The sequence below is a fragment of the Haemorhous mexicanus genome, chromosome 6, assembly GCF_027477595.1.
Source record: "Haemorhous mexicanus isolate bHaeMex1 chromosome 6, bHaeMex1.pri, whole genome shotgun sequence".
Classification (NCBI taxonomy): Eukaryota; Metazoa; Chordata; class Aves; order Passeriformes; family Fringillidae; genus Haemorhous; species Haemorhous mexicanus.
In genome coordinates this window covers 10,391,617-10,406,299 of record NC_082346.1, presented here as the reverse complement: position 1 = coordinate 10,406,299, position 14,683 = coordinate 10,391,617, and the positions used below count along the sequence as shown (strand labels likewise).

Genomic DNA, 14,683 nt, shown 5'->3' with positions numbered 1-14,683 from the left:
GATGAGAGGTGCTGGCAAGCCAGCCCACAAAGCCCAACTGACACAGGAGCTTGGTGCAGTAATAATCAACTAATTCTGACAACTCTCTGTAGCTGAGGATGTAAATCAACCCCACTTTTTTGTCTCAAGTGATGGAAATTCAAAGAATGAACCTCAGCAAGTTTCTGCACTTTAGCTTTGCTGAGTGAGGCATTTGTGCTCCCAGTAATGATAAACAGCAGTTTGGGAAAAGGCTCTGGAATGAATCATCACTCAATAATAATGGGAAGAAGGAGGCAGAGGTGACTGGAGAGCTGTTTTTATCTGCAGGCTGGCTATGGGAGGGAGCCATCTGCTTCCCACACAACCTGCAGGGCGTCCTCTCTGGCCAAAGGTGCCTTGAAAGGCCTTTCCTTCTTTCAGTCTTGATCTTCTGAGCAAGAAGCAATAGAGATTTCTTACTCTAACAGGAGTATTTGTTAGAGCTCCTTGGGAACACTGAGTCTACCAGCCCATTTCTCAAATAATGATGCAGGTCTGGTTTGAAGGAAGAGTAAAAGAAAGGATTCCATGATAATAATTTCAGCATTTGTTGAGGTTTTGAGGGCAGCAATAAAGCCAAAGCATCAAACAAAATTATTCAAATTAAAAAAAAAAAAAAAAGCAAGCCTATGTCTAGAGCTTGTAGAGAATGTAAGCCTGTCTGCATACTTATCTCTGAATAAGGAATTTTTAATTCATAATATTTTACTGTCTGGGCTGCTCAGCTGACCTGTACTTCATCCCTTTCACTCCCATTTCCATGCTTGCTAAGAGCCACTTAAGAATAACTCCAATCAGCTGGAAAGGAGCAGCACAACTCTCCAAAGCATTGAAATAGGCTAAAAATAAATTGCATAGCAATATAAAATGAGAGTTACGTGGTAGGAAACTCAACATTTCCAGTGCATCTGGGATTGCTGCTGTGTGAAATCGGACATGCAGGTGGGGAGTTTTTCCTCTTCTGGTTCTTTCTGCATTTTTTTCCCCCCTCAAGAAATCATCTGTCACACCATAGAGGATCAAAGAAGTGCAAACTCTGAGGGATGTCTCAAGAAAGGAGTTAGTATGATGGTTTATTCCTTTTACTTCTAGTGATGCATTCCCATTTTCTGTTCAAAATCACAGCCCATGGAATATTTTCAAGTTGAGAGCAGACAGAGACATCAGAGATGTCTAATGTTACAAATTACTGTAGAAGCACCAAAAAGTTAAAGCTATGAAGTGAATGATTTATGAAGTGATGGAGCCTCCTGGGGAATTTAAGCCCAATTATTGGTTTAAGAGAGAATTCTTCAGCTTGTGGCAGAATTTGAGCAGCCCTGTTCTGCAACATGCTAAAAACCTAGGAGTAATACCTAATTTTTAATTCCCAGTTGTTCTTGTGGAAACTACTCATATAACATGGTTTTTTCAAGCCATTAAAATCTGTTTTGAGCTTCTCAAATTTTAACAAACCTGGGAGAACTTAATGACTGTTAATAGACAAAAATCTGTAGCTTTTACCTCCTGGAATTCTGGAGCATTTCAAATTTCATAAAGAATATATATTTTACTTCTAGGATCTCTATACTAATAGTTTTTTGTTTTGTTTTGTTTTATAATTAGTGATACTTTGTAATATCTTATGAACCTTGATCAACTGTAGTTGATCTTTTTGCTTTCTCTAAGTATCTTAAGTGACAGTAGCAGTATCTTTTACCTTGATTTAACATTCATTTTTTCCCCTGAAATTCTGTTTAACCAGGATTCTCTGATGCACCTGTGTAAATATTATTTATATCAGAACACGACTTCTGTTCTAATCATTCTGGCTGTTTATCAGAATTAAATACAATGGTTTAATTAATCTAACTCATTACATTTAGCATGACCTGAAACTTTTGAAAGCAACTTTAAAAAAAAAAAAAAGCAAGGCAAGCCTTAGATCTGTACATACTCCAAAAGTGTTGAGAAATCATCTTTTTCTGCTGCACTAAATGACACATTTGGGCTTTTTTTCCCTTCTGATTTTTAATGGCTCAGATAAAAGGCTTGACAACAGAGGCTGAAAACTCTTTGAAACTCTCCCCAGTTAGTTGAGATCAAATTCTTGGTTTAAGGAAGATGATGGAGCAACTGCTTAAAGTAATGGCAGTGCTCGAGGTGATCAGGAAAATGATGCCTAAACAGAGCAGCTGTCAGATAATCCATATTCTGTTCTGAAATCATGGCTCTGCTTTTTGCTTCTCTCCCTTGCGAGAGAGCTCAGCTCATTTTGTTATAGATCAGTACTAAAGGGATACTCTTGGATCAGAAATAGATTCTTGGTCTCCAGGTAAAACAGACAGACCTGAGTGAATGTTCCTAGTTGTGAACTCCCAAAGTGGATGGAATTTGAAATGGTAGTGTTACTTGGTTATGTTATTTACACACAAGAGTGTGTTTGTGTTTGTAGCTGAGTCTGAAACTTGGGCTTTGCTTTCTGAACTGAAATTGAAAATGTCCATCAACTTTCTCAACCCTCCAGTCAGTCCACAATTCACAAATACAAAATGTGGCTGTGAAAGTGAAACTGGTTTTGTGCATGACTTACAAGCAAAAAGCACTTCAATGTATTGTTTTGGGTCTTTTTTTATTTTTATAGCCAAGGGTTCAACTCTATTTATACAACAATCACTAAGTCTTTATTCTATGCTTGCTGTTAGGTTTTGCACACATCAAGAAATAGTTTAGTGCTGTCTAGAGAGACATTGAAAATAGTTCTGTATTTTGGCTGCTCTCCTGAAAATAATGAAAGTAATTATATTGGGTACCCTGCACAACACAATAGTAGTTTGAGGAAATGAAATTTAACATGTCTTTATATCAAATTTTGTTTGTCAGGTTAGTTACAAAGTTATTTTTTAAAAGTTGTATTAACATTTGTTAGTCAAGACTTTAAAAAGAAAGAAAATAGTTACATTCCTTACTGTAAGTCCTTAAAGATTATACTTTTTCTTTCATTTTGCCAGGATCAAACCTCTCCTTTGGATTGATCTCATAGGAGACTTTGAGGCTCTGGGCCACTGTTTGAGAGAAAAATGCAAATATAGATAGGGAAATCCAAGACACCTTCCCAAAATCCCCAAGTTTTCATGCTAAGATTTTATCACCCAAGGACAAGACACAGCTACATGCAGCAAACAAAAGACTGTCAGAAGAAATGATGTCAGAATTGGTTTATTTGGAGAAGCAGAGGTTGTTTCTAATGTTATAGATTTTTGCTAAGAGCTTGCCCCAGAAAAGGCAAATTAAAGAATCTTGTTTCATTTTTAGCAAACAAATCTTAAGGGTGTAGTTTGTTTTCAAATGGACTCTTGAACTCCTTATATTACTCTTCCTCACTGGTTTTAATGCTTTGCTTATAAATGAATTCCCATTTTCAGGGTGAGCTGGTGAAATATTACCTGTGTTCTGGGCAGCAGGTGGACAGATGAAAAAGGGAAACTATTATTTTCCTGCAAATGTCTTGTTTATTGGGGGCAAGGCGAGCAGGGAGGTGGAAATGATTGTCAGAGGGGTGGTACATCATTGCCCTGGTGGAGAACACACTTTTTGTGTTTCCTGAGTAGCCCAGCAATGGGATGCTGCTGCTGCAGCACAGGGATGCTATTCTTAGGAGTGGCTGTCCTCAGGTGCTCACTCCCCCACAGCAGATTGCTCAGTGCTGGGAAGGACAGACACCTCTTGGAGCAGGCAGACAGCCCCAGAGCTTGCCTCGAGGGCTCGGTGCCCCTGAGTGCCTCGGGGTGGGAAGTGTTTGTGAGCCTGAGCAGCAGGGATGAGCACAACCTGGGGAGCAGGGGGGCTGCAGGTGCTGCTGGAGCCTTGAGCTTGGCTGTGCCACTGCCTCCAGCTTCTTGCTGCGTGTGTTTTTGACTGTGCTTTTAATGCTGCCACTGACCTGCGGGAAAAAAAGTATATTTTTATATATAACAATATTAAATATATAGAATATGCATATGATAAAAATATAGATATATATTATATATTTTCTATAGTGTAAATATAACATAACATAACATAAATAGATTTTTAATTTTAAATTTTTTTAGGTTAGTTTGTGTGTAAAACTCTCTGCAAATTGTTCCTAAAATAGTGACTGCTGTGTCTAAAGTCTAAGTAACCTTGAACCCAAACTTGTATTTAATCATTCTCTGTCTGGGAAGAGAACTGCTAAATATTACTGAACTTTTCCTCATTAAACAGGTGTTGAGTTTATTAGCATATGTCTTATTAGCTGGCTAATAAATGCAGGTGATACTGATTATTTAATGAGAAGCTTTATCTCTACCAAGATGTTTTTAAGTATTCATTTTTAAGGATGTTTTAGTGTTCAGTTCTGAATATAAAAAAATCCTTCAGTTGAACTCTAATGAATTGAACTACACCATAATTCCTGTATTTGGAGATTCAGTGAGGTTTCACCCAGTGGATAGAACTGGAAGACTGAAATGTATCATAAATATTCTTGTTCAAAAGTAAATATTTAGAATTTTTTGAAGTCCTGACCTTACTGTGGAGGATGCTGCAACTCATCACATTTAAACGTTAAGTGGAAATACTTGAGTTAATCAGCCAAGCACTTCAGAAAGTTCTTGCAAGGCTGTTTTGATCCAATTTAAGATGTATTACTGAATCTTTTAAAAGTAAAGAATCAGTAAATAGTTGATTATCCTTCTGGATTGACCCGAGTTACAAATAAGGCAGCATGAAAATCTACCACCAAATCTGCTCAGAATAAAAAGATATTAAGAATATTCCTTTAAAAACACCCTCCATTTTCTTAGATTGTGCTATATGGAAATAATATTGATGAAGTGTTTCATTTGTCATTAAGCACATGTAATTTCGGGATTCTTCCAGTGTTTTCCAGTACAACTACAAACGGGGATAAATTTCAAGTTGTCATGTTATTTATGAGAGACAAGCTTGAAAAAGCCTCCAGTAGTCCAGGATATTGGTAGAAGAGAAGGAAAATAGTTGGCAGCAGGATCATAGGTACTGTCACAGGGAACAGGATCTGGGCTTTCTAACAGGATTCACCCTGACAAGGATTTTCCCTTAATAATCCTCCTGTTTGAGATGGCTCAGACAGATTACCCAGGCACTGAAATGGGTATGCTTAAAATACCACTTATCCCTGATGGCTGGAATCTTGTTCTGGGAAGCATTTGGGAGAGCAGTGGTTGTTTTGTGTTTTAAACAGAACTTGGGGCTTAACTCTAAAAAAACCTTTTATAGTGCAGGCTCTGGGGTATGCAACCTGTCACTCTAAGTGGCAGATTTATGGTTTGACTTTCAGCTCTCACTTCAAAGCACAGAGAAACCACACTAACCACAACAACAGATAGTTTTGAATGGAAATCAATCAATTAATGCCTGAATATTACTTAATTCCCAGGCTGGCATGCCCACACCCAGCCCTATCAGGTTTGGCAGACACAGACTGGGATGACCAAGAGTATTGGGTCACTAAAAGATTGTGACTGCCTTGGAAAGTAGTTTGAATTGCAGGTATGAATTTAAATTGCTGCACCCCCTGTCATTCTGATTTAATTTTTTAAAAATCCATTCTAACTTCATACCTTTAGAGTAAATTAAATTTGCCCATGTAGTCTCCTGTAGTCAAGCTTTAAGGTAAAGGTTGCAAATATGTCCCTTGAAGGAGCATGAAAAAAAGGAACCCATTTAACTCACCCTCTAAAATATGTGAGTGGCTTTAATGTTTTCCCAAACACATATGAAGAGCTATGATATAACATTATTGCTATTCATAAATGTAGGAGACCAATGATTTCCTGTAAATAGTTTGTTTTTCTGGGGCTATTTTCTGCATTTTTCTTGAAATGTGTCTACTTTGAAGCATTAAGACACTTAAAATTGCATCATTGCTGATAAAGGTTACTTTTACAGCTTTAATTTTAAAGGCACAGTGTTTTAAAATTTTTTTTGTTTTGTTTTTATATTTTGGGGTTTTTTTGAGGAAAGTCTTTATCTCGCAAAGATACATTTTAAAGGTTTTTTTCTGAAACCTGCAGTATATAACATTGTGTTTTTCCCTCCTGTGATGTGTGTACATGCCATGTATATTTGAAGCATTCATTTTTGATGCCCTAAATCAGGTTTTACCTGATTTTGCAATACTCATTTTGCTTACATGACCAGACTTTCATGTGAATATGAAAACACCAATGATTTGTATTGATTTTTCTCTTCCTTGTTGGTTTTTCCCCTGATTTTCTTGCTGAGCTATTCTAAAGTAAAAAAAGTAAAAGATACCCTATAGACCATCTTCCAAATGTGCATAATACATGATCTGGTGCTTAATGTTTTTCAGCATCTCAGAAGCAAGAACATATTCTGAATTTTGATTAAATGCATTTGATGAGCTATCTAATGGTTTGATGACAATGTTTAAGTCAGGGTTTCTTGAAGTTAATATATTGTGTTACACAAATCAATTCATTCCATTAGTATCCTAAAATCCCAAGCATCTGTTTGGAAGCTCAATAAATTGGACTGCCCTGGTATCTTTATCTGGGATATCAATATTCAGAAGCCTTCCTACATCCTGAACGTGCTGATTGCACCTTTTTCCTTACAGAAAATCAATTACCCTGCCCTACAGCAGCAGAATTTTAAAAAGATACAATCCAAACTTGAATCTCACTCTCTGATTTGACTTCTGGATGCTGTGTGTGTGTACAGCTCCTCTGTGGGCCTTGTTTAACTTCAGGAAAAGGTCACCACTGTGCACCTGTTACTGTGCAAAAGCTTTTCCTACATTTCCTAACAGCCAATATCATCAAGGGTGCCAGGGCTTTGAAGGAGTTTCTCTTGGCTGTCAGACTGGACTCAAGTTTTCCAAAGAGCCATCCCTAGTGAGGTGTTTTTCTTTGACTTGGTCCCACATTCCTGGCTCACCAAAATTTGGGATTAGCATCATTCTCTCCTGGCCTGTGTTCTGAGTGCTGCCAGAGCCAGTGCTCTGATCCTGTCAGCTGCCAGCCAAAAATTACTTTTTTCCAAGTAAAGTCAAAATTAATATGTGTGGGTAGCAAGAGCAGACAGGACCTTTCCTGGCTAGGAGATGATGGGGAACAGTGAATGCCTCAATGTTCTGCTGTTTGGGGATGCACACAGAGTCTGCCAGACACGTTCCCTGGGACAGCAGCCCCGTTCCAGATGGAGAGACTGGAGCATGGAAGGAGTGACAGATGTGCCAGAAGATGTGGTATTTGCTGGGTCCCCAGGATGAAGGAGGAATTGATGGATCTGACTCCATGTTCTTAGGAGGCTGATATGATATATGATATGATATGATATGATATATGATATGATATAATGCTATACTAAACTATGCTAAAGAATAGAGAAAGGATACAGACAGAAGGTTTAACAAGAAACTACTTAAAAACTCGTGACTGCCTCCTCAGAGTCCCTACACAGCTGGACTGGGATTGGTCATTAAGCAACAACAATTCACACGTTGGATAAACAATCTCCAAACCACATTCCAAAGCAGCAAAACACACAAGAAGCAATCAGATAATTATTATTTTCATTTTTCTCTGAAGCTTCTCAGCTTCCCAGGAGAAGAATCCTGGGCAAAGGGATTTTTCCAGAAAATAAGACAGTGACAAAGAGATGTCCGTGAATAAAAGCACCAGGCTAAGGACGTCACCCTTCTGCTCCTCACACACAGTGAGGGAGACGCCCCTCAGCTGATGTGTAACGTGGGCTCTGAGCTGCGTTTTCGGGAGCTGTCCCTGCATTCAGGAGGTGGTCACTAGATGGCATCTTTGGGTACAGAATTTAGGGAAAAATCATCTCTAACGTTTCATTTGTACTCAGCCTCGTTTCAGCTCATTCTTATTTCTGCCTGGATATAAAAACCTAAGAAAGGACATGCCCAGGCAGCAGGAGACAGTGGGGAAGGAAACTTTTTTTTCCGTATTTTTTGTACTTTCTGAGCAGTAGGGTTTATCTTGAATTCTAATAATTATGTGTAAACATTTTGCAATACTTTTCTAGGTAATATTTGTGGAAATTTTTGGATTATGTATAAATGCAGATCTAGGAATCTGTCATTTGTGGGGTTTTCCACACTCCTTACAATCAATCACTTGGAAATATTCCAGATAAAATCACAGCTTGAAAACACTTAAAAGTGAAAGCAACCAGTCAGCAGTTACCAACAAAGATTTCCAGGTTAAAACCAAAACAAGTTCTGCAGCAAAGAAGAAAATGTCCAGCACTCTAATCCTTACATATTAAGATACCTTTTATCTTTTTATAGCGAAATACATAAAAGTTGCTGTCCAAATTCTCTTGATTTGAAGGTAATATTGATCTCTTTCCTAAAACCAGCTAGAGGTGAGGGTAATTCAGTAGGTGGCAGTCCTCTTAAACCAAAGAAGAAACAGTGTGACTATCAGAGAGTGGGATGTGAATGCAACAAAGTGTTTATTAAACATTTTCATGTCATCCAAAGTCTGTATGGCTTGCATTTTTTATTTAGAGTCCTCCAAGCCACTGATACTTTCTTTTTCCTATCTGTAGCTGTTCTGTAAAACTGTGATAATAACCCTCTAAATGTATTTGAGAAAAGTTCTTCTTGCAGACTTCTCCTAAGTGCTTGTCTGTGTGTCTAGAAGTTGTTTTGGTTATTTTTCTTTCTTTTTTTTTTTTTTCTTGCTTCTCACAAAACAGGAAGAATCTGTCAGTCAAGATTACCCAGTGTTTTCATCTGAATTTCTTATAGGATGATCCTCAGAACAGGAATCACTGTTCTCACTCAATAAATGGCCTGTGCTGTTAAAAATCTCCTCTTGCACGCTTCCCAAAGAAGTTGAATCCTTTGGCAATGGTGTCAGCTGCCTGTTTCCCTTTCCCCCAGTGGCAAAGCTGGTCTGCCCTGGATTTGTCATGATGCTCCTTGTCAGCAGCATGAGGGACCTCTCTTTGATTCAGTCCTCTTGTTTGTCATGGCAGGGAACAGATGCTGGTTTTTTAATCTTACCTACAGGAGAGATTTGTTACCCCAGCAGTGTGCAAATTTAGGCACACAGTTTGTGGTACCTGGGAGTGGGGCTGGGCCAGCCTCATCCCCAGTGGGCACAGCTGTGAGCAGCAGGAGGGCAGCACTGACAGCAATGAGCCATGGAGTCCCCAGGGCACTGACCAACCACCAAAGGGAGCAGAGGGCACACAGGGGCAGTGCATCAACAGGAGGGGATAAAAGGCTGGGCTAACAAACAGGAAGGGCAGGTGCTTGCAGCCTTCCAAGGTGGTGAGGTGTTACTCTGGATGGGCAGGTGCCTGAAGCCTTCTGATGTGGTGAGGTGCTACTCTGGGTGGGCAGATGCTTTCTGAAATTGTGTGGTGATACTCTGTATATCGTGGGGGTCTCAACTTTGACATGCAAACGATTTGAAAGATAATAGCACACAAATACATTCATTTAAAATAAAACAAGCCAGAGCTTTATTGGTGTAGAAGAGTGTGAGTTCTAAACCTGTTAAATATAACTCCCGTTGCCTTCATCCCCCTGTTTGCTTTACTCCCAGCCCCTTTCAAGGAGCCTACGATCACTCCCTCGTGTGTGAAAGGAGTGCACTCAGAGACACTTTTAAATAAAGCCAGGGGAGTTGCTTGTTTTCCTCAAATACAGAAGGTGTCAGAGGCAAAAGGCTCTGATAAGCTGCTTAATATGCTCTAACAGTGTTGGTGGACACACAGGGGGCTCAAGTATGGGCAAGTTGAAGGGAGATTTTAAAAGTGAGAATTCACATGAACTTTGCTGCTGCAGTTGTTTCCAACAGCTTCTGTGTGTGAAGGTGTGAGTGGATGATTTCTGGGGGTTTTACCCAGGTATGGATTGTATATGTGTGACAAATCATGGGAGAGATAATCAGAGAAAACTGTTGTGTCCTGGGAAGCACTTGGAGCAAATCTGTATTGTACTGGTCTAAAAGAAACAATTGTGTGTTATTTTTTATATTCTTGTCCACTAGGAATAAATATGTTTTTAAACATAGTAGGATTCCATCACTTTGCATAATGTACTGGAAATACAGTCAGTGGAGTAGAAATAATTAAATGAAAAGAGAGTGGTTGATGGTCCTTTAATCTTTTTATGTGCAACATAAATACCAAAGTAAAGTACACAACTCTAATATCCACTTAATGGCCAAGCAGGATGTTGTGCAGTGGGCAAATAACTCTGCAAATGAAGAGCTGCTGCAGAAATCCTTTCAAATATGGTGTAAGAAGGTGACACAAGCTTTGGGTGAAACTATGAGATAGATTGGAATGGGATATCACCTTATCACTGCTGTGCTTGACTGGGCAGAAATAACACAAAATCACCTTCTATTATCTTGGGAATGTCTTTGACATCTCTGGTGATCAAAGGCATCATTTTGGGCTTCCCAGTGTCTGTGACCTTGCTTATGATCAGGGGAGGAATCACATTCTGAGGTTGTGTCCATGGCTGCAGCTGCAGAATGCAGAGCTGAATAAATCTTGAGCTAAATTCTGCTTCCAGATTGATGTGTGGATATGACAGGAGATCTCATCATCTCTAATTGCTGTTGCTTATTCCAAGTGGTTCTTGCTGCTTCAGGATGTTGAAAATGCCAAAAGTTAGGTCTGCTTGGTAGTTTTCTAAAATGTCTTTAGTAAGTGCCTCTTTACAGAGGAGGGCAGCTTGAAATGTTGATTTGTGCAGTGGAGCAAAAATTCCAGTGAGCAAAATTTCAGTCGGAGTTTGGTTTCGAAAAGTATTTATTAACTCTGATAATGGAGGGAAAGAAAATAGATCCATAAGTATAGTTTCTAAAATAAAACCAAAATAAAACAGGAGAAACTTTGGCCTGGGAAGTGTCCTCTGGGATTTTTCATCAATCAAAAATATACATTTAAATTACATTCAATTTATATAATTTAGAGGGTGTTTTCCCCCTCTATATATTTTGTACTTTCCACAAATCTGATGAGGGCTTTTTTTTTTTTTTTTTTCTTCCTCTGATTTCTAATCTCCTGACTTTTTGGCTAAAGAAGTCCATTTCATTAGATCTCTAATTACATATTCAGGAAACTCCTCATTTCTCTGTTTTTTTGGCTAACGACCACTCTGCTTCACTTTATCTCCAAGTAAAATGTATGATGGCTTTTATTCTTTCAGGAATAAAGCAGATGGCATTTAGCACAACATCTGGGGTGGGGGGAAACCCTCAGATCTTTGAAGTGTTTTTAGCAAAGCAAACACTGTTAAAATGGATTGATGGCTTTACCTATAATACCCCTGGGTGGAAGGCAGGTTGTTTTAGTTCCTACCTATTTTGAGTGTTTTGTATCTAGAGACAGGAGTAGAAATTGATGTGTGCCAGCAGTATTTCAGTTTATGATGTTTTGTGGAGAAAAATCTTCAAAAATCAGTGTTATTCATATTTTAGTTCTGGGAGGAGCACCCTGATTCCCAGTCCTGAAAATACCTCAGTGGAGCTGGGCTGCTGCTGTCAACACACAACATTGCAATTGATTTTTGTGATTACAAGCCAACAAAACAAATCAAAATGCATCTAAAGCTGGCAGAACTGCAGTTAACTCTAAATCCCACACTGTGAATAGCAAATCTGCCTTTATCTGCCTCATTCCTGTTACCCATTTCTAGATGAGGCCTCTTCTTTCAAACAATATTCTCTTTAAATTTTGACATCATAATGTTCTTGAGGTGACAAGTTGTCAACTTCAGGTTATGTGATGAGGAAGGAAATTTTCTAAAAGCAGTTATTTGTCCATTTTCTCCTGAAATGCTGGTGGTGTATGACAATAAGTTGAGGTGCCCCAGCAGTCCTGTGAAGAGTAATTAGACAGTGATGCATGAAAGAGGGATTGTTTAACCAGTTGGATCTTTCTGAGTGTCCAAAGAACTCTTCAAGCTGTGCAAATCATTATCACTGGGAGGTGATTATGTCTTGTGCTGTCTGTGTGCAGGATTAGGGTAAATAATGAAATGGGATTTTTTTAATGATATATTTGGAGGATTAGATTTGCATGGCCTCTTTGTGGATTAAGTTTGGATATGCTGAGATGCAATTTATATGTGAGGAGGAGATAAAGGAGAGGGAGCAGGGGGAGAAGGTGGGAGTGTGATTATCAAGCACAGAGAGATGGCTAATGCAGGTGGGCTTAATACACTCAATTACATTTTTAGAAAGGAATAAACCTACTAAGTAGAGATCTCAATTAAGTGCATCCCATCTTTGAGACATTTTTTGGTTTTTGTTTTTTTTTTTTTTTTTTGCAAAACAAAATATCACAAATTCAAAATCTCTCCCACTTCTCTTTATTTGCCTTTTTCCATTCAAATCTGAGAGGTCACAAAGTCCATAATATAAAAGCTTCTAACAGGTCAAGGCTGTATTTTTACATTTTCGCTTTGCAGGTTTGAGAGTGGTTTTGGGAGGTTTTGTATGTCAGTTGAGAGGTTCAAGCTTTTTACCTAATTTCTCTTTAAAAACCACCCAGACTACTTGGTTTCTTCAGTTATAACTTTTTACAAATCTCATAAGTACAAAGATGCAGCATAATTCCTTTTTTCTTATTAGTTTATAGGCATTAAGCATAACACATAATGGAGTTTCAGGAATATGTCAGTCTTAGGAGAATCCATTTCCATATCACTGCTTGCTTCCAAGAATTAGTAATTTAGGCTTGCAGAAAATATCTAGAAATTACAAGTTTATTGTGCCATTCCTGCTTTTGTAACCTTTGGGCACCTTGGAAATGGGTTTTGACATTTCTGTAACAATCAAACAAATGTACATTTTTACCATTAAATTTACAAGCTCAAAGCTCAGGTCCATTTTCAGCTGCATGACTTTAATCCAGGTTTATTGCTTGCCTTTGGTGTTTGCTGTGATCTCTGGGATGCTGTTTGCACTCCCTATGCCTCAGGTACCTCATGCTCTAAATTGCTAAGCTTTTCTGAGGAGAAACTTCATGAATGTTGACCCTCAGCAATAAGCTGGTCTTTCATGTGATCCATTTCAGGGTTGATTTTCAATTCTATTTAGGCAATTTCATCCTAATTGCATGATTTGAATTTTGTTTAATTTTTGTAATACTTATTACAAGTATTTATCCTACAAGTGCATGTTCAGATATTATTCCAAAATTGTATAATATCATACACTTTTTTTAAACCTTCACTGGATTTTGGGGAAATCAAGACAAACCACTCTTCAATTTAACCAGTGCACAATTAAAAGCCATTTAATTTTCTAGTGATCCATTCATGAGGGTTTCAAAGTGTGTTATAAATAAAACTTCTTCAGTTTCTGTCACAGAAGAACTCAAAAATCTGAACTTTGAAAACAATTTTACTGTCATATTTAAAATAAATCCTTAATCTAGAGTCAACTAAGTGGTGAAAAATGAAACTTGAAAGGGCCTGGCTTGAGGTGTAGATAAAAGATTGTCAGATTTGAAAAGGAAGACCTACTTTCTGCTCCTTTTTGTGAAGACTTCAGCAGATGAAGAAAAGGCATTAGGTGAAATTGTAAGAACTAACAAACCAAAAGCTAACAGAAAGGATAATATATATTACAGGCTGATTTTTAGTATGATCTTTTAGTGTTCTTAATGTATACTTATGCCCCCTCCCCCTTTTCCCCCCTTGTTCTGGTTTTTACAGCCCATGAATTTGAATCTAATTAATTAGACTTTATTCCCAGTGGTGTCTTGGTGTCAGCAGGGAGAACCCCAAGCAGGTAAAAACCCCACTCCTCAGTCTCCTGAGTGCTTCCTTTGGTAGATGTTCCCAGTATTGGAGAGTGCTCAGCTGCAGTCTAGAAATACCACATTAATCATTTGAGAGGCCTTTTCCTGCACAAGTGTGTTTGCTCCTCCTCAGTTTCTCCTGCCTGAGGTCTAATTGCAATGTTTATTGGCAGAAATTGCATTAATTTCAAGTAGATTTGGCACAGGGGCTGCACATTGCTGGTGTACACACAGGTAGCACAGACAGCCCATCTCCAGACTTTGGAGCAGCACTGTTTATTCAGCCACCTCCCTTTTTATATAGAATACCAACCACTTGGGAGACATTTTCTGCAAAATGTGACACAGGCAAGCAGAACTTGACAAAATTGTCATTAGAATTTGAAAGCTGTATTTTTTTCAGTGTTTTATCAGCTCATTCTTCAAGAGTAAGGGGAATTTGAAGAATAACGGGGTGGTTAACACCAAGTTCAGATAGTCTGAAATAACTCTCAGAGCATTTGTTCAGAATCACCAGTACACTCCCTGTTCCGCAGCTTTTGAAGTTTTTTCCTGTGGGATGTGAAGTAGGAATAATTTGAGTCCAAAGCAGTGGGAATGGGGATTGGGAAGGGTCTGGAGTATCAGAAGTACCTGTGGGAGCCTGGTGAGGGATGGGGGGGAATGGTTCAAGCTGGGGAAAAGGAGGCTCCAGAGGGACCTTCTGGCCCCCACAGGAGGGGGCTGCTGGGTAGGATCGGGCTCTGCTCCCAGGGAACAGGGACAGGACAAGAAGAAACAGCCTCAGGTAGTGCCAGGGGAGGTTCAGTTTGGATATTAGGGAGAATTTCTTCATAGAAAGAGTTTCCAGACA

At 38.8% G+C, this 14,683-nt stretch overlaps 1 protein-coding gene across 9 annotated transcripts in view; it reads left to right on the top strand.

The window, feature by feature from the left end:
- SHANK2 (SH3 and multiple ankyrin repeat domains 2) overlaps positions 1 to 14,683 on the top strand; it is a 281,678-nt gene that overhangs the window by 124,101 nt on the left and 142,894 nt on the right. The gene's annotated exons all lie outside the window — the stretch shown is intronic.